A 20,195-nucleotide genomic window follows, 5' to 3' on the forward strand; every position below is an offset into this window, starting at 1 on the left:
ACTCCATCTATGGATATACGGAACCGGCGGATGTTGGTTTCAGTGGGAGCTGAGATCGTCAAAGGCAAGAAATGAATACTCCGGAAACGATGATATTGCCGGAAACGGAAATATGGATCGTATCGGAAATGTAAATATTATCCAAGTCGTAGATGTTGCCGGAAACGGAAACATGGTACGTATCGGAAAATATTAATCGGAAATGGAAATATTGCCGGAATCGGAAATATTACCGGAAACGGAAATATTGTCAGAATCGGAAATATTATCGAAATCGGAAAATAATTCCGGAAACGGAAATATTAAATATTTGTTCGAAACGGAAATTAATTCTGGAATCGAAAATATTAAATATTGTTCGTATCGGAAATAAATTCCGGAATCGGGAATTTAATCGGAAGCGCGTCGTACGAATTAGCATCGGACGAGACTTGCTAGACGAAGGCCCAGCACGAAGCCAGGCCTACGCCCATCAAGCCCAAGCTCCCAAACAACACGCTGCAAAGCCACGCCAGGCCCAGCGCAAGGCCAGGCCCAGCAATGGCCTTGGCGCGCGTGCGGGGCTGCGACGACTGGGCTGGCGCTGTGCGTGGGCTGCAAGGCATGTGTGCGGTGCTAGCATGTCACTCGAAGTGTGTTACTCGAATCCTACGGCTACCGGGATTCGTCATATGATTAAATCCTAATCCTAATAAAGATAGAATTTGTTTAATAGAGTTTTAATAAGATTCTAATTAAATAAATTAGTATCCTAATAGGATTCCAAGTCCTTTTCCATAACTCTATAAATAGGTGCCTAGGGTCACATATTTACATAGAGGATTGAAGTATTCAAACAATAAAAAGATAAGATTTTTTAAGTAGAAAAATCAGCCATATTCTTGCCCTATTAGCCGAAAATATATAGTACCTTAAGGGCGATCACTAGTAGAAAAAACCCCTATTGCACCCCCCTTGTTGCAGCGTACATGTATTAATACGCTTCAACAACCAATCGGTCAACGCGGGTCAAACCATTTAAAGGGTTGTTGCAGCGTACAATTTAATTGTTCCCTGCAAAAAAGTTTATTGCAGCGTACATTTTAAAAGCCCCCTGCTATAACTTTTTGTTGCAGCGTACAATTTAAAAGCCCCCTGCAATAGCCGGGTAAAAAATTGCTCCCTAAGTGATTCAGAATACAAATTTTCATTTCTCGCGCTCAACTCCCTCTTCTTCCCTTACCTTTCCCTGCGTCGTCCCTTAAAAAAAAACCTAAGACGCATCTCAAAATTTCAGTTCTCGTTGTTCGCGTCCCGTTCTCCTCTCCTCACTTCGAACACTCTTTCTCTTCGTTCCTCTGCATCGCCGGCCACCACCTCCTTCATGTCGCCGCTGCTGGTGTGGTGGTTGCGATGGTTATTGCGTTGTTGTGGTTGATGGTGTTGTCCCGCCTCCGTGCTCGCCTTTCCTCTGTTTGTCGCCGCCAATAATGGTGGCCACCAACACAACATCATTTGCAATCCATCACTAATTGGTAAGTTGATTTCAATTTCTCCTTCAATTGATTTAATAAGTTCGTGATTTAAAATCCCAAAACCCTAACTAATCGATTTCAATTTTCTTTTCCCCATTGCTTGCGCCGCCCCTTCTAGTTGTTGGGTGCGACGGCGCTCTGTCGTCGCCGCCGCCTCCTTGTTCGTTGTTGTGAATGCTAATTATGGTCTTGCTCTCCCCTTCCCTCTCCTCCATTGTTGCTGCTCGTTTCTAGCCCAAGGTACGACACTCCATTCTTCTTCCTCTCTCTCCTGATACTAATTTAAAGAAGTTTTTGCTACCTATGTTAGTTGTTGTTAATTTTGAGTGCTTTTTAAGTTGACAAATTAGTTTATGAGTTTAATTGGAAAACTATTGCAATTCAGTTTTCATAATGATGCACAATTGATGGTTTTAATTTGAAATTTAAGCTTAAAGTGGTATTTCTGCTTCTGGCAGTTTCATTGTCTCCTTCCCAAACAATCCTCCTGATCCAAAAAAGGATAGTGCCGCAGTTCAGAAATTCTTTGCCAATATGGAAGTCGCATTCAGGGCGCATCCACTTTGGAGCTGTTGTTCAGAAGAGGAGCTTAAAAGTGCTGGTGAAGTGAGTTATTAAACTTTCCTCTTTGCTGTATTCATTCTTGATTCAATTATGCGTACATTATATTCTTTATATCTAACCTGGCTAACTTTCAGTTGCAGGGAGTGGAGACGTTTTTCACTGTAATTCGGGCTTGTTGCGGGGTCGGAATTATTGGGTTTACCTTATGGTAATTTTCTTGATGCTAGGTCTTCAAAGAAACCTGCATTTTAGCATCGTCTTTCTAGAGAACGGCAAATTCATTGGCAATCGTCGTCGACTTCTCCGGTGAGGTATTCCCGTTTCTTAATCTCTCTCATTCCCTTTCTCCTCCCTCAACCCTCCCGCTGCTTCTGTTTTCTTCCCTTTTCTCAAATATTTTATATTATTTGCTTCAATCAAACGCTAATATTGAAATTTAATCTTGCGGTATATCAATTCTGCAATTTAATTTGTTTAACTTCATAAATTGAATCAAAAGTATGATAATCGCATGGAATCAATTTTACAATTTTGCTTGGTTTTTGTTCCATATTTTGCAAAAAAGCCGCTGATTTAATTAGGACAGAGATGTCCAGATTCAATTCAATCAGAAAATTTGAAACATTAGGCATTTGGTAGCTATTTGGTGGGCGATTAGTTACCAATGATGACAGTAGGTTTATTTCGATCAAGAAATGGTCTGCAATGCGCGTAAGTAAAAGAAAACCCAAAATTAAGACTATTAGTCTTGCTTTTCAAAGTTGATTGCTTAACTTTCTTAAGGAAAGAGATTGATATCAGGGTTATATTAAAGGTCATTATGGTTTTTCTTAGATGTATAGATTATAGTTATGGTGAATTTGCGATTATTGGTAATTGGAGTGGCATGTTGCAACTGTGTAGGTTGCATTTGTTTGGATAACTATTTTTGTCGGTTAATATCCTAGGGAGTAGAGACTAAAGAGCAATTTTTAATCTGGATTAAGGTGTAGTTGACTAACCTTTTTTATACTGCATGATTTAATTATGAGATCTTAATATCTTATAGAAGTATTATATTGGAGTGAATCAATTGAAAGGTTACAATTTTTGAAAATCTGCTTTGCTGTTTGTTTGTATTGGTCGGATTCCACTTTCCAAGTACTTAATTTAAATAAGGTGTATAGTTTGTTCAATGTTTTATCGCTCAGCTTAATTTTACATTGTGCCTAATGTAATATTTAAAGGCACTTTATAGTAGTTGGATCATTCTCATACCCTACCCAGTATTAGACACTAAGTCTAAGTAGCGGTGCCAATTCCTCTCTTCATTTACAAAAGAACATAAATTATTCTAGTGCTATTTGATTATTGTTTCTGAACCAAGGGAGTTTGGTGTAGAATTATCAAACGTCAATCTAGACCACAGCCAAATGCTGACCTAAGGACGTTTATGGATTAAATCTGTATTTTTAAATTTATAATTTTGGTATGGATTCTTAATTGCCTTAATGACACTATGGATCTATGATACTTGTGGAATCATCTTAAATAGTGTTGGAAATTTTATAAATTACCTTGATTCTTGCAAACATGTGGGTATCTTTCGGTGAGTGAGGCGAGATGGCATTGCTTGTTACCAATGTTGCAAGTCTTACATGTTGCCGAACTTCTGACCATCATTGATTGTCATGCAGCATCAACCTATGATGTTCCTTGATTGATTATCGTAATAGTCACATATATGTTCCTATCATTTGGTAGTTCTGTAACACTACTCTTTTCGTTTCTGCTAACAGGATCACGTGCCACTGATTACAGTTGATGCTGCTCTTCTGCTACACTTTCTCATATTCTTTTTAGCAGTCTGTCTTGTGCTATACAGTGCAGTAACAATGATGCTTGGAAAGCTGAAGGTAACATCATCATATTCACCTGCCAGAGTCTACTACTATTTTGGGGAGGTGGTTGGTCATATGTTAACTGTAAAAATACTTATGCAATTATTACATTTGAGGTCACGTCCTAATCTGGAAAGCTCTGCCCTAAGTTGATGTTATGTTTGTTTTTAGGTGAGAATTAGGACTAAAAGAGCAGATTCAAGAACTTCAAACTAAGATGGCAATAATAAGCAAGCTATTGTGTTATTAGCTTGCTTATTCTTGCCCCTGAAATGATGATTCATGATCCTAAGTCAATGCATGAATCCATTTTCAACTGCAATCTTCAATCACGATTGTTACTACTAGATCACAACTGCTATCATAACCAATGAACCCAACATATAGTCCCTTTATTTTTTGTTTGCAGTGAATTATGCAGGGTATATTATATAGAAAATGGGGAGGCAAAATTTACTTTGATTCCTTGCTAGCATGTTTGAACTATAGTTTGGGCCTTCGTGGTAATTTTTTTTTTTTTTTAGAATTTGGAGTGGTGATTGCAAAAGTACATATCAATCCACCCGTGGTGAGTTTGCAATTTCAGTGTCCATTGTTGGATACAAGTGGTTACATTACATCTTACTGTGCCTTATCCGTAAGATGAATGAAAATATGCTTGGTGCCGGGTATAGTCTACCTGATCGCCTGGAAACAGTTGTAATGGTTCATATGGTCCCTTTCATTAGCGAAATTCCAGTTTTTCAGAAGATTTCCCTTATTGAAACGAATTATCTGCTTCTCCTGCGTGAGGATATTTACCTGGATAATATTTTTGGTATGCAGTTTTCTTTACTCAGCCCTGTTGCTGACTGATCTGCTCCTACTGACTGATCTTCTGCTACGCTGCTGCTGCACTAGTGCAATGTTGCTGCTGATTGATCTGTTGTTACGCTGTTGCTGCTGCACTAGTGCAATGTTGCTGCTGCTGGATTATTGTTGTTGCTGCTGCTTGATTTATGTTGTTGATGTAGCTTGATTATTGTTGTTGCTGATGCTTGATTATTGTTGTTGCTGCTGCTTGATTATTGTTTTTTTTGTTTCTGGTTGCTGCACTTGTGTGAATGTTCTAACCGCCACATTTTGTATGTTTTACTTGATTCAGGAACTCCCTAGGTACCATGAATAATAACCAAAATTTGTTGGGCATGAATCAGAATGTGGCAGTGATCGAGTTATTACTCCCGCAACAGGTCACGAATCATAAGGTATTAGTACGATTACAGGAGTACTACATAAAACAATTATTTTTTACTTTCTTCGTTCCTAAATAGAGATGGCATTTCTTATTAGTCTATCCCAAAATAAGAAGCCACCTTACATTTAGACTTCAGCATATCACCCTTTAACAATACCTTTAACTAAGAGTTCTAACGAAAAACCACATGTAGGTCATATTTAGGCTAAAGTGACATTTTCGCTCCCAACTATGAACTAAAGAACCTAAGGACTCATTTTAAACTTACTAAATATTTTATATGCTTAGTTTTAACTTTCTAGGACTAATTCCAATCCATTTATACACATTTAAGGCTCATTGTGTCGTTATAGGTCATATTTAAGCTAAAATGACATTTTCGCTCCCAACTATGAACCAAAGAACCTAAGGACTCATTTTAAACTTACTAAATGTTTTATATGCTTATTTTTAACTTTCTAGGACTCATTCCAATCCATTTATGCACATTTAAGGCTCATTGTGTCGTTATAGGTCATATTTAGGCTAAAATGACATTTTCGCTCCCAACTATGAACCAAAGAACCTAAGGACTCATTTTAAACTTACTAAATGTTTTATATGCTTATTTTTACCTTTCTAGGACTCATTCCAATCCATTTATGCACATTTAAGGCTCATTGTGTCGTTATAGGTCATATTTAGGCTAAAATGGCATTTTCGCTCCCAACTTTGAACTTAAGAACCTAATGACTCATTTTAAACTTATTATATGATAAATATGCTTAGTTTTAAGTTTCTAAGACTTATTCTAATCTACTTATACCCATTTAATGCTTGTTTGATAGTTATAGGTCATATTTAGGCTAAAATGAGGCATTTTCGCTCCTAACTTTAAAATAAAGAACCTAAGCACTCATTTTAAACTTAATACATGTTTAATATGCATAATTTTAACGATCTAAGACTCGTTCCAATCTATTTATGCACCTATAGGCTCATTGGGTCGTTATAGGTCATATTTAGGCTAAAATGACATTTTCGCTCCCAACTTTGAACTAAAGAACCTAAGGACTCATTTTAGACTATTAGGACATTGTCATTAGTTTCTTGAATGTTAAAATGTGATATTTAATTTGTATTTAATCTAATGTTTAATTTAAATTTCTGTTTTTGTAAAGGTCTACACTCCGAGGATTGCGCCTTATGCGAGGAATTTGATGTGGTTTGTGAGCAATGGGCTAAGTTTTTTACCAACAAGTATTTATTATTGGCTTTAGCGCGCTTGATCGAGTTGGTTTAGTTGTTATAGAATAAATTTTATATTAAAATGTATGTTTATGTTGAAATTGGAACATATATTTAAATGTAATATGTGCACTTTGGTTTTGGGATATATAGTATACAAAACTCCAGTTGTTGTTTTTATATTTGTTATACAGGTTGCGTTATTCTATTATTGTTTTGACAGGTTTCTATATTTGGTGCAAGGCACTCTAGGTATCCCTAAACAAAATTAGAATTTTCCCGCCAAAAGTGCTTTTTTGCAGCGTACATATATGTTGTACGCTGCAACAAGGGAAAAAAATTTCGCAAAAATTCAGACTTGTTGCAGCGTACAAATAAATGTACGCTGCAAAAAATTAAGTAATTCAGACTTGTTGCAGCGTACAAATAAATGTACGCTGCAAAAAGTTGAGTCTTTTGCAGCGTACATATATATGTACGCTGCAACAAGTCCAAAATTTTGCCAATTTTTTGGCACTTGTTGCAGCGTACATCTAAAAGCCCGCTGCAACAAATCACTTTTTGCAGCGAACATTGTACGCTGCAACAAGTTCAGATTTGTTGCAGGCCCCCCAGTTGCAGCATACGATGTACGCTGCAACAGGGGTCTAAAAGCCCGCTGCAATAAGGGTTTTTTCTACTAGTGGATTCTAGTTGGTCAATCTTAAGGCGGATCCGGACGTGCTGTGGACTATCTACGGAGGGACGACACTTGGAGTCCTAAAGACTTGTTCTTGTTCGGTTCGGGCGCAGCTAGGGAGGGCACGCTACAAAGTGTATGCATCTGAATTATGCTAAATGATTATGTGCAAATAATATGTTTCCTGGCTTTATGGTTTTTCCGCATGATTTATGTTTATTCATTTGTACAAAAGTCAGAGTATTGAGACTGATATACGATCTACCTTGCCTTGGATGTTTTGGAAGTTGTTCTGGCCACATTGTAATTTCTAATATAATGTTTCCTATAGCCACTACTACTATAATTGTGATTCCATTTGTCCTAGCCTGGAGAACATGAGCAATATTAGGCACTCGGAAGTCTAGTGGCAGATCATATGATTCATACACTACAATAAAAACATTAATTAACAGCGCCAAATCAGTAGCGCTTATCACAAAGCGCTATTATTTGAATGGAATAACAGCACTTTATTTTATATTGCTGTTAAATGAAACCATTTTAATTTCCACTTTAATATAATACAACGCTTTTTTTTATAGCTATAATCATTTATCTAAAAAAAGCTATAGTAATAATTTTCACATACCGAGAAACCAAATTAAAGAATCAAACCCTTTAATCCCTCCCACGTTCTCCATCCCCCTTCCTCCTTCCACCACGACTTCCACAGTTAACATTGAATTCAAGAGTTCAATCCCGATCTGAATTCAAGAGTTTAACCCCAATCCAAGTTCACTCAAACCGAAATTTCCCAAATCCAATATTACAGAGTTTCCTTGAATCCAAATCCATATATTTTCGTATTTTAGCTTCTTCTTCCGGCGAACGCTTCTCGGCGGCGGCTTATTATCTGACGAACATATATTCCGGCTACGTGTGGTTGAATTATCAATTGTGAGTGTCTTCTTAATTAGCAATTCAATTATGTTTTTCAGGATTTTCCATTGTAAATTTTGCGAGTTTTATTAGCAATTTGATATGCTTGTTTATCGCCGAATTATACTAGATGTTAGGATTTATTAGACCTTTATGATTTTGTGAATGTTAGAAACTTTTTGATTCTGTGAATTTTAGAAAAATTATTTTAGGAATTGGAGTTACAATGTCGTTATTGTTTTTGTTGTTGTTGTTGTGCAGTTGCTTCGTTTATATATTGTTGTGTGGTTACAAGTTAGCAACACAAGGGCATGATTATTGCCAGTGAATCCATGAATCAATACATAATGACAGAACCAAGAAAGGTAGGAAAATTTATGATTTACAGAGTATTTCATAAAGTGCAACCAACCCTACATTCCTTGTTCAGAAGAATCCACTTAAACTTGGCCCCTTCAGTATATAGAATGAGTAATTTCACTAAAACTACCATCAAAATAAGGAAACCCTCCAAATCTTTACACACATGCCTAAAACTGTGATTCTCGTATATGTTAATATCAGATATATGTCAAGGCTAAGCAACTATTGAATGACTTATGACATCTTTATTTTTTTCTTTGGTGGCGAGAAATACAGTGACACTATCTTAAGAGAAGTATGCAAATAACCAAGACTACGGGTTTAGCTAATTAGCTTTCTCCTAGATGTTTTGTTTTGAGATGGTTATAGACTTATAGTTTCAGAAATGGGAAAGGGATATGGTTAGTTTCATTAATTGGCAGCATATTGTGTGGCATTGGCTTTGTAATTTTTCTTTTGTGTGGTTGTCAGGTACTTGTACGCTTTGTCTCTTGTCTTGGGTGGATTTGAAATATGTTGGTGTTTATTGAATATTCTTTTGTTCAATATAAATTGCGTAAAATCGTATACAGGTAAGTTACTTATTTCTCCTTTGTTGGATATTCTTTTGTTTTTGACATTCCACATTTCTGCTGGTTGTTTGTTCTGTTAGAGAGACGAGTGATCAACTTAGTTCTTGGCCGACTTGGGGGGTTGGATATCTGGATTCTGCAGTTGGGTGTGGGTAGGGTGCTACTTCTGTCCTGCTTGTGCCTTGTCTGTGTAGGGTGGTCTTGAGGCCTGGTATAAGAAGTAGTGAAGCACCTTCAGTTTTGTCCCATTTTCTAGTTAGTGGTTACTTGGGTAAGTTCTAACCAAGGACTCTTCTGCCCTATTTTGGAAACGTAAAATGTAGAATGAAAATAATCACGTCTGTCATTATATAATAAGCTTATGATCATTATGCAATGAACAAGTTAAAGTTGATCATGACTAATTCGCCTGGCTTGGCCAGATTGATGAGCCCATTTCCAGGAATTGAGGAGGCGCGCAACCCAATTATGCATATAGTATCATAGTGGTCTGACTAGAACAAGTATCAACCTTAAGATTAGTACTCTTTCAAGTGATAAACTCTAAAATAAGTATGTGACGAAATATAGAGTCACCTCTGATCCTCGAAATTATAGAGAACATCAATGCGGTACTCAGATGTAATTAAGAGAGTAATCCTCCATAGTAGAGCTCATGTATACAATAAAAACCTACACCAATAAGAAACTTTTAACTTTTAACTAACCATAACCAGATAGTTTAATTTAGCAGGAGAAAAAAATAACGTAACTTTGTTTTCTGTCATCATTAGCTTTGATTAGAGACGATGATCCCACGACAAAAATTAAAGGCCGAGCACAAGGATAAATAAGAGAAGTGGAGAGTTCGTGAATTTGTCCATTACGAACTTTCAAAATTGGGAGATAATAAATCAAATAGTAGTTTTTAGAATCTGACTATACCAGAAAGGCAACATATGAAGGATTTGATTGTTTGCTATTTTTGCACATTAATTAGCATAAAGGTGTACATGTTTTGACTTTATTTATTTCTAAATTTTTTGGAATTATACATTTCTCTAGACTTGATTTATTTCCAAATTCAAGTATGTTTTGGCATAAGGGTGGTCTTGAGGCCTAGTATAAGAAGCACTGTCTGTTTTGTCCCATTTTCCCACGCTATCTGTTTTTATACTAGACATGTTAGCCTTGTGATCCATCCCCCCCTTGTTAGAATTATTTGTTACAGAACATGCCTTCAGGGCTCAACATTCCCTCTTTGTACACATTGCTTCCATGTCATCCACATTGGACAAGAAACTCTGAAACCGCAGAGAATAGCTTTCTGAAGGAAATAATGCCCTTGGTCCAAGTATGCATTCTATGTTAAGCCTAATAATTGCGGTTCAGTATTAATTAACAAGTTAATAATTCAGTGAGATCAAGTGAGCTGAATGCCTAGCTAGAGGCCCCTTCAGTTCAAGTGGAATTAATGATATTAATCCACAGCTTACTCTTGACTGAACCCGTAGGGTCACACAAATAGTACGTAAACGGATCAAGTATTTAATAGCATTAAATACTCCATCTATGAATATTCGGAACCGACGGATCTTGGTTTCAGTGGGAGCTAAGATCGTCACAGGCAAGGAATGAATACTCCGGAAACGATGATATTGCAGGAAACGGAAATATGGATCGTATCGGAAATGTAAATATTTTCCAAGTCGTAGATGATTGCCGGAAACGGAAACATCGTACGTGTCGGAAAATATTATCGGAAATGGAAATATTGCCAGAATCGGAAATATTGCCGGAAACGGAAATATTGTCAGAATCGGAAATATTACCGGAATCGGAAAATAATTCCGGAAACGGAAATATTAAATATTTGTTCGAAACGGAAATTAATTCCGGAATCGGAAATATTAAATATTGTTCGTATCGGAAATGAATTCCGGAATCGGAAAATTTAATCGGAAGCGCATCGTACGAATAAGCATCGGACGAGGCCTGCCGGACGAGGCCCAGCACGAAGCCAGGCCATCGCCCAGCAAGCCAAGCGCGCCGCACAAACAGCAACGCCAGGCCCAGCGCAAGGCCAGGCCCAGCAGGCAGCGCGCACAGCACGCGCAGCGCGCACAGCACGCGCAGCGCGCAGCGCGCGCGGGCGCTGAGTGGGCTGCTGCTCGCGCGCACGCATGGGGCCCATCGTGGCTGCCGTGCGTGTGTGTGCAAGTGTTTGTGTTCGTGCACGTTTCCTAAAACATGCAGAGTTCGGTTAATGATTAAATTCCTAATTCTATTTGATAAATTAATTAAATTAGAGTTCTTGTAGGATTCTAGGTTTAATTAATTTGTATCTGAATAGGATTTCGATTCCCTTTCCATACCGCTATAAATATGAGGCTAGGGCTCACAATTTATAACACAAGTTTCAAAGTATTCAAAGTGAGTTTTTGAGAGAAAAATTCAGTCACACATTTGCCTATAAAGTGCCGAAAATAATAGTACCTTAAGGGCGATTCTAGTTGGTCAATCTTAAGGCGGATCCGGACGTGCTGTGGACTATCTACGGAGGGACGACACTTGGAGTCCTAAAGACTTGTTCTTGTTCGGTTCGGGCGCAGCTAGGGAAGGCACGCAACAAAGAGTATGCATCTAATCTATGCTAAATGATTATGTGTAAATAATATGTTTTCCTGGGTTTATTGTTTTTTCCGCATGATTTATGAATTGTCATATGTATCATAACCTAACAGTGGTATCACGAGCCCCTTATTATTTTCATAATCTAAATTGCATGAACATGGTTAAATATTACAAATTTGCAAGAATTAAAAGGGGTGATTAATTTTCGTAATTGTTAATTAATTGCAAATTGCGTTTATTTAATTATACGTACGCAGTTTTTCGGCAGTTTCTTCGTTACTCATCCGAATTGAGTGACTTTTGTGTCAATTCCGCATGTAAAAGGCATTCTAAAATTTTGACAAAAATAGTTTTTTCGGCCGAACTCAGAATTTCCAAATTCGAAGCCTAACTATGACTTTTCGGAGGTTTAAGTTTTTCGAATGCAAAAGTTTGTAAATTTAAGATGTTAAATTAAATATTTGCGATTCTTGTTGATAAATCTTGAATTTTTGATTGACCTACTGCATATGTTTAACAAGTTTGAATGCCTAATCTTGTTAATTATGCAATCTAATTTGTAATTATGATTAATTTGTTGAAAATTAGAATAATTTAGAATTAATTTGATTTTCATAATTAATTGTAATTTAATTAGAAACCTATGATTAAAAACCACCATAAAAATTGTAAATTTACGATAAATTTTAAATTTTTATGACCTAGACTTGAATCCATAACAATCGGAAATCAATTGGATAATAAATTTTCGATTTTTTCGCCCTAAAATTATGAAATTAATATTATTTATTAATTTGTCTTTAATTTTAAATATAAATTTTAAATTTTTATGCGATTCGTTCATATAACTTGCACGCACGAAGCAATGGACGCTTCGTGTTACCCTTAAGGGGTGTTGTATAATGCGGGCATGCGACGACGAGCAAGGGAGCTCGTCGCCCGTGCGGCACGAATGCAATGAGCAAGGGCGTAGTGCACGAGCACAAGGCAGCAGCCCTGCCTTGTGTCGTGTGCCACGACCAATGGACGAATGGGCATGGGCGTAGGGCGAGCCAAGGCAGTCGCGTGTGGGCAGCAAGCGAGCTGCGCCACAACGCGCGCTGCCTCGCACAAGAGCGCGCAGCCTCGCGCGCAGCGAGCGCAAGCTCGCGTGCCACGAGCGCAGCGCCTAGCATTGCTCGCGCGCACAGCGAGCGATGTCGCCCGCCCAGCGAGCGATGTCGCCCGCCCAGCGAGCGATGTCGCGCGCCCAGCGAGGGATGGCTCGCGCGCCCAGCGAGCGATGTCGCGCGCGCACTGCGAGCGATAGCTCGCGTGCGATGAGCGCTGGCGCGCGCAGCGAGCACCAATGCGTGCGGAGGCTTGCGATAGGGATGCAACAGCTATGCGACGAGCGCATGGGCTGCGCGCGCATGGCCAGCAATGGCTGTGTGCGTGCGGCGCATGGGCTGCGCGCGCATGGCCAGCAATGGCTGTGTGCGTGCGGCCCATGGGCGTGCAACGCGTAGGGTGTTTGCGTTACGATTAGATCGTTTTGAATGTTTAATTTGAAAATTTCAGTTCACGTAATTTTAATTAATTTTAAAATTAATAATTTAAATTATTTTCTTGGATTTTAATTTTGAATATTATAATTATAATAAATGTTATTTATTCTAATTATTTTACTAAAATTAAAATCATGAATTAATTTAAATGCGACTGAAATTAAATTAAACTTTTTGGATTCAATTATAAATTTATATGAGCTTTAAATTTTTAATTAAATTTGTATGTTTCCGGTTAGACTAGAAATACATTTTTATGTTTAAAAATTGGTAAAGCATATGAATTTATTGGTTTAAGTGGAAGCGCTTTTTAGTCATAAACTCTTGATTAGGTCTACAAATCCTTAAGGTTAAAACAACTTGATTAGAATTAATAAGGACTGAATAATTGGTAGATTATTGGTGCCCTTGATTAATTGCTGCAAATGTTTACGTGATGCATAATGTGTTTTACTAACCAGCTATGTGGGCCATTCATGATAATGAATGGGTGAATGGTATATATTGTATATGTACTGTTTTGCAGGTTATGAAGTGACTAGTATGGCCCAAATAGGATAGAAAATATGGTCTGCGTACCATTAATTTGAATGTAATTGGTCTAAAGTACCAAAGTTATTTTTCAATTCAAATATGGTCTGCGAACCATCAAATAGTTGTAATTAGTTATAGCTTATCCTATTTGAAGAAAATGGTGCCTCCCACGGAGATTTTCAAGACAGACTTTGAAGTCAAAGCTTCAAGATGAAGTCGGGCCATACTAGATCACAAATATCTTATGCATGTTTTAAGTTATTCATTGTTTTAAATATGTCTTAAAATGCATGAGATCAAAAGCTTGATTATGTTGCATGATTAAGGATTTTAGTTCACTTAAAATCTAACCAACATAGTAAGAGCCTTAAGTTCCAAACCTAAAAAAAAATTGAGTTAAAAGGTGCCATGCCAAAATATACACTTGCTTGGATATCCTTTACATCAATCTAGTAATAGTTTTCGCTCAGCGAGGTGTTACTTATTGGTCCTAAAGGGGCAAGGTACACAAATAATTGTGAGTACATGTTAGTTTTGGTGAAACTCAACGATATAAGTAAGGAGTCCTTTTATGTCGTGGCAAATTCGATAGGTTTACCTAATAAGTTCTTAGACGTACCTATCAACCAAGAATAGTTTCTAGACTATTAGCAAAAGGCTTTTGCTTACCTAAGATGTTCTAGGATTAAGTCGACAAACTGTGCTTAGTTCTTCAATGATTTTAGGATCTTGGAATCATTTTATTCACACCTGCCGGAACACATAAATTGAATAAAATGCTTAATAAACATTGAATTATGCATGTATGCTAGAATTTAAGTTTATTAAGAGAAACTGTGAATGGTTATTTATTTGTTTATTCTTTTCAATTGTAGTTTTTAATATGGCAAACAACAATTCATTCAACATTCGATCAATTCTCGAAAAGGAGAAGTTGAACGGGAAAAACTTCCTTGACTGGCAAAGGAACTTGCAAATAGTTCTTATGCAGGAAGAAAAGGAGTATGTCCTAGATGAGGCGATGCCCGAAGCTGCAGGCGACGGGGTCACTCAGGCAGCCCTCAATCGTTGGATTGATGCCAACAAGGATGTGAAATGTCTAATGCTCGCCACCATGAGTGCGGATCTGCAGAAAACGTTCATCAACTCAGATGCTTTCACAATCATCAGTGAGTTGAAGAACATGTTCCAAGATTTGGCTCGAGTCGAAAGATTCGAGACTCATAGGCAAATTCTTGAGACCAAGCTTAAGAAAGGCGAGCCCGTAAGTCCACATGTTCTCAAAATGATTGGACTCATTGAGAATATGAGTCGGCTGGATCAGCAATTTTCTCAGGAAATGGCTATAGACACCATCCTCCATTCACTTCATAGCGGGTATGATCAGTTCAAACTGAACTACAGTATGAATAGTCTGGACAAAACGCTCACTGAGCTTCACGGTATGCTGAAGACCGCTGAAAAGACGCTCAAAAGTGATAAGCAGGATGTGCTTATGGTGCGTGGGGGCAAGTTCAAGAAATCTGGAAAGAAGGGAATGCTAAGAAAGGTGGCAACAAGGCCAGCCCAACTAAGCAAACTGGCGCCAAATCTGCAAAGAGGAAGGTCAGTCAACCCACTTCTGAATCCGAATGCTTCTACTGCAAGAAGAAGGGGCATTGGAAGAGAGATTGCTTGAAGCTAAAGGAAGATCAGAAGAACGGAACAGTCGTTCCATCTTCAGGTATTTTCGTTATAGACTGTATACTTGCTAATTCAACTTCTTGGGTATTAGATACAGGTTGTGGCTCACACTTATGTTCCAATCCACAGGGACTAAGAAGAAGTAGAAAGTTAAGCAAGGGTGAAGTCGACCTACGAGTGGGAAATGGAGCACGGATTGCTGCATTAGCTGTAGGAACTTACTATTTGTCGTTGCCCTCCGGGCTAGTTTTGGAACTGGAAGAATGTTTCCATGTTCCAAGTCTTACTAAAAACATCATTTCAGTTTCTTGCTTAGATGCTAAGGGATTTTCCTTTATAATAAAAGACAATAGTTGTTCGTTTTATTTTAAAGAGATGTTTTATGGATCTGCTAGATTAGTCAATGGACTTTATTTATTAGATCACGACAAACAAGTATATAACATGAATACCAAAAAGGCCAAAAAGGATGATTCAGATCTCACCTATCTGTGGCATTGTCGATTAGGCCATATAAACTTGAAACGCTTAGAAAGACTTCAAAGGGAAGGAATTCTAGAACCATTTGACTTAGAGGATTATGGTAAATGCGAATCATGTTTACTTGGCAAAATGACGAAGCAACCTTTCTCTAAAGTTGGAGAAAGAGCAAATGAACTATTGGGTTTAATCCATACAGATGTATGTGGACCAATGAGTACAAATGCTAGAGGTGGTTTCAGCTACTTTATCACTTTCACTGATGACTTTAGTAGGTATGGTTATGTCTACCTAATGAAGCATAAGTCTGAATCCTTTGACAAATTCAAGGAATTTCAGAGTGAAGTAGAGAATCAATTAGGCAAGAAGATTAAGGCACTGCGGTCTGATAGAGGCGGTGAATATCTGAGCTATGAATTTGATGACCATCTGAAAGAATGTGGAATTCTATCAGAATTGACTCCTCCTGGAACACCACAATGGAACGGTGTGTCAGAACGGAGGAACAGAACCTTGCTAGACATGGTCAGGTCAATGATGGGTCAGGCCGAACTTCCATTAGAATTTTGGGGACATGCACTAAATACAGCTACACTCACTATAAATAGAGCTCCGTCTAAAGCTGTCGAAAAGACTCCATACGAATTATGGTTTGGAAAGCCTCCAAATGTGTCTTTTCTTAAGATTTGGGGATGTGAAGTATACGTCAAACGATTAATTTCAGACAAACTTCATCCAAAATCTGACAAATGTATCCTTGTGGGCTATCCAAAGGAAACAAAGGGGTATTACTTCTACAATACATCTGAGAACAAAGTGTTTGTTGCTCGAGATGGTGTCTTTTTGGAGAAGGATCACATTTCCAAAATGACAAGTGGGAGAAAAATAGACCTCGAAGAAATTCGAGTCGAACAACAAACTCTAGAGAATGCTCAGGATGACATTCAGGATGAAACTCAGAGATCTTTAGAAGAATCTGGTGAGAATCATGGTCAATCTAGAAATGTTACCCCGCGTAGATCGCAAAGATATAGATCTCAACCGGAAAGGTACTTAGGTATTTTGACGAACGAGAGCTATGACGTTCTATTACTTGAAAGTGATGAACCTGCGACTTACAAGCAATCTATGACGAGCCCTAGCTCCAAGCAATGGCAAGAAGCCATGCAATCTGAATTAGACTCCATGTCTGAAAACCAAGTATGGGATTTGGTCGATTTGCCAGATGGCTACCAAGCCATTGGAAGCAAATGGGTTTTCAAACTGAAAAAGGACAAGGATGGGAAACTTGAAGTTTTCAAAGCTAGATTGGTTGCAAAAGGTTACAGGCAAGTCCACGGTGTGGATTACGATGAAACCTTTTCACCAGTTGCAATGCTAAAGTCTATTCGAATAATGTTAGCAATCGCTACATATTACGATTACGAAATATGGCAGATGGATGTCAAAACTGCTTTCTTAAACGGCGTTTTAACAGAAACTGTGTTTATGACACAGCCTGAAGGTTTTGAGGATCCAAAGAATGCTAAAAAGGTATGCAAGCTAAAGAAGTCAATCTACGGATTGAAGCAGGCATCCAGGAGCTGGAATATACGTTTTGATGAAGCAGTCAGTGACTTTGGTTTCATCAAGAACGCGGACGAATCTTGTGTATACAAGAAGGTCAGTGGGAGCAAAATTGCTTTCCTAGTATTATATGTCGACGACATATTGCTTATCGGAAATGACATTCCTATGTTGAACTCTGTCAAGATTTGGCTTGGGAAATGTTTTTCGATGAAGGATCTAGGAGAAGCACAGTACATATTGGGCATCAAGATTTACAGAGATAGATCTAAAAAGATGATTGGACTTAGTCAAAGCACTTATATCAATAAGGTGCTTGATAGGTTCAAGATGGCGGACTCCAAGCGAGGCTACCTACCCATGTCTCATGGAATGACTCTAAGCAAGACTCAGTGCCCAAAAACACTTGATGAGCGTAGACGAATGAATGGGATTCCATATGCATCATTGATTGGTTCAATAATGTATGCTATGATATGTACACGCCCGGATGTTGCGTACGCACTCAGTGCTACGAGCAGATACCAGTCAGACCCAGGAGAGGCGCATTGGACTGCTGCCAAGAACATTCTGAAGTACCTGAAAAGGCACAAAGATGACTTCCTGGTCTATGGTGGAGATGATGAATTAATTGTTAAAGGCTATACGGACGCAAGTTTCCAAACCGACAAAGATGATTTCAGATCACAGTCTGGGTTTGTCTTCTGCCTCAACGGAGGAGCAGTAAGCTGGAAAAGTGCTAAGCAAAGCACCATTGCGGATTCTACAACTGAAGCGGAGTACATTGCTGCACATGAAGCAGCAAAGGAAGCTATATGGCTAAGGAAGTTCATAGGAGAACTTGGTGTAGTCCCCTCCATTAAAGGACCAATAGCCCTGTATTGTGATAATAACGGAGCTATTGCACAGGCAAAAGAGCCTAGACACCACCAGAGAGTCAAGCATGTACTTCGTAGATTTTACCTTCTACGAGAGTTCGTTGAAAGAAAAGAAGTCGAGATAAGCAAAATTGGAACTGATGACAACATATCAGATCCATTAACTAAACCTCTGCCGCAGGCGAAGCACAACTCGCACACTGCAGCTATGGGAATCAAGCATATTGGAGAATGGCTTTGATGTCTCTGTTTAATGTTTTAAAGTTTTAGAGTTTAAATCTTTGTAAAACATTATTGGTTAATCATTCACAATAAATGAAAAGAATTCATTTTTCCATTTAATTTGTGGTTTATTAAATGATGAGTCCCTTCAATTTGACGATATATTCAAGATAGACTGTCAGGACCAGTCCTGTGACTAAGAAATGTCTATCAAGTGAACTTGAATGTCAAAGGTTGAAAATGGTCCCTAATCGGAGTTTTCTATAAAATTGGACGCATAGAAAACGTTAGACGATTAGAATGCAAGATGACTAGTAATTCTGTTTCTTGAACTATGTGGACATGGCAATGTCATAATCATTTGCATAGATACTTACTTTGGGAAGACTAGTATCGGACGAGACCTATGAAACTTTACTGTAAGAGATGAAAGTCTGTCATAAGTAAATTTCATTAAATTATTAGACACTAAATCCTCAATACCTGAGTGATTTGAGATTACTTGTTTGAGAACTGGTTGCTTTGACGTTGACCAACCGTCGCACCGTAAAAGGAGGCTATAAAGGCAACGCTCAGGTAATCACCTATCAAACGAAGTCTAATCTCAAGATCGCAAGATTGGGATTGTCCTCCCATAAATCGGGATGAGATGCTTAAAAGTTGTACAAGGCCACTCGGAGAGCTAGAAACTGTGAAATGCATGGCCGTGCTCGGATGAATCATAGGCTATGATTATCTGTCTATTTGATCAGTTGAACTCTGAAACCGAGGAACACCTCTGGACATAATAAGGATGACAACTCTTACCTTATGTTCAAGAGCAAGCATCGAGCGACAAAGGAATTAGGAAATGCACACTTGTCCCTAAGGACAAGTGGGAGACTGAAGGAAATAATGCCCTTGGTCCAAGTATGCATTCTATGTTAAGTCTAATAAATGCGGTTCAGTATTAATTAACAAGTTAATAATTCAGTGAGATCAAGTGAGCTGAATGCCTAGCTAGAGGCCGCTTCAGTTCAAGTGGAATTAATGATATTAATCCACAGCTTACTCTTGACTGAACCCGTAGGGTCACACAAATAGTACGTAAACGGATCAAGTATTTAATAGCATTAAATACTCCATCTATGAATATTCGGAACCGACGGATCTTGGTTTCAGTGGGAGCTAAGATCGTCACAGGCAAGGAATGAATACTCCGGAAACGATGATATTGCCGGAAACGGAAATATGGATCGTATCGGAAATATAAATATTATCCAAGTCGTAGATGATTGCCGGAAACGGAAACATGGTACGTGTCGGAAAATATTATCGGAAATGGAAATATTGCCAGAATCGGAAATATTGCCGGAAACGGAAATATTGTCAGAATCGGAAATATTACCGGAATCGGAAAATAATTCCGGAAACGGAAATATTAAATATTTGTTCGAAACGGAAATTAATTCCGGAATCGGAAATATTAAATATTGTTCGTATCGGAAATGAATTCCGGAATCGGAAAATTTAATCGGAAGCGCATCGTACGAATAAGCATCGGACGAGGCCTGCCGGACGAGGCCCAGCACGAAGCCAGGCCATCGCCCAGCAAGCCAAGCGCGCCGCACAAACAGCAACGCCAGGCCCAGCGCAAGGCCAGGCCCAGCAGGCAGCGCGCAGCGCGCACAGCGCGCACAGCACGCGCAGCGCGCAGCGCGCACAGCGCGCACAGC

The 20,195-nt window shown here is 38.5% G+C and overlaps 1 long non-coding RNA gene across 3 annotated transcripts; it reads left to right on the plus strand.

Moving 5' to 3' along the window:
- The first annotated feature begins 947 nt into the window (after positions 1–947).
- LOC130464176 (uncharacterized) lies at positions 948–6,602 on the plus strand. 3 transcript variants are annotated; one of them, XR_008924509.1, is made up of 7 exons: positions 948–1,514; positions 1,633–1,754; positions 1,973–2,120; positions 2,213–2,389; positions 3,857–3,973; positions 4,784–5,205; positions 6,356–6,602. It is a non-coding gene; the product is annotated as an uncharacterized lncRNA (long non-coding RNA). The 3 variants fall into 3 exon arrangements; XR_008924510.1 differs by having other exon boundaries at positions 950–1,514; positions 2,219–2,389; positions 5,103–5,205; XR_008924508.1 differs by having other exon boundaries at positions 955–1,514; positions 5,103–5,205.
- The last annotated feature ends 13,593 nt before the right edge of the window (positions 6,603–20,195 follow it).

Source organism: Spinacia oleracea, chromosome 6 (assembly GCF_020520425.1).
Source record: "Spinacia oleracea cultivar Varoflay chromosome 6, BTI_SOV_V1, whole genome shotgun sequence".
Lineage (NCBI taxonomy): Eukaryota > Viridiplantae > Streptophyta > Magnoliopsida > Caryophyllales > Amaranthaceae > Spinacia > Spinacia oleracea.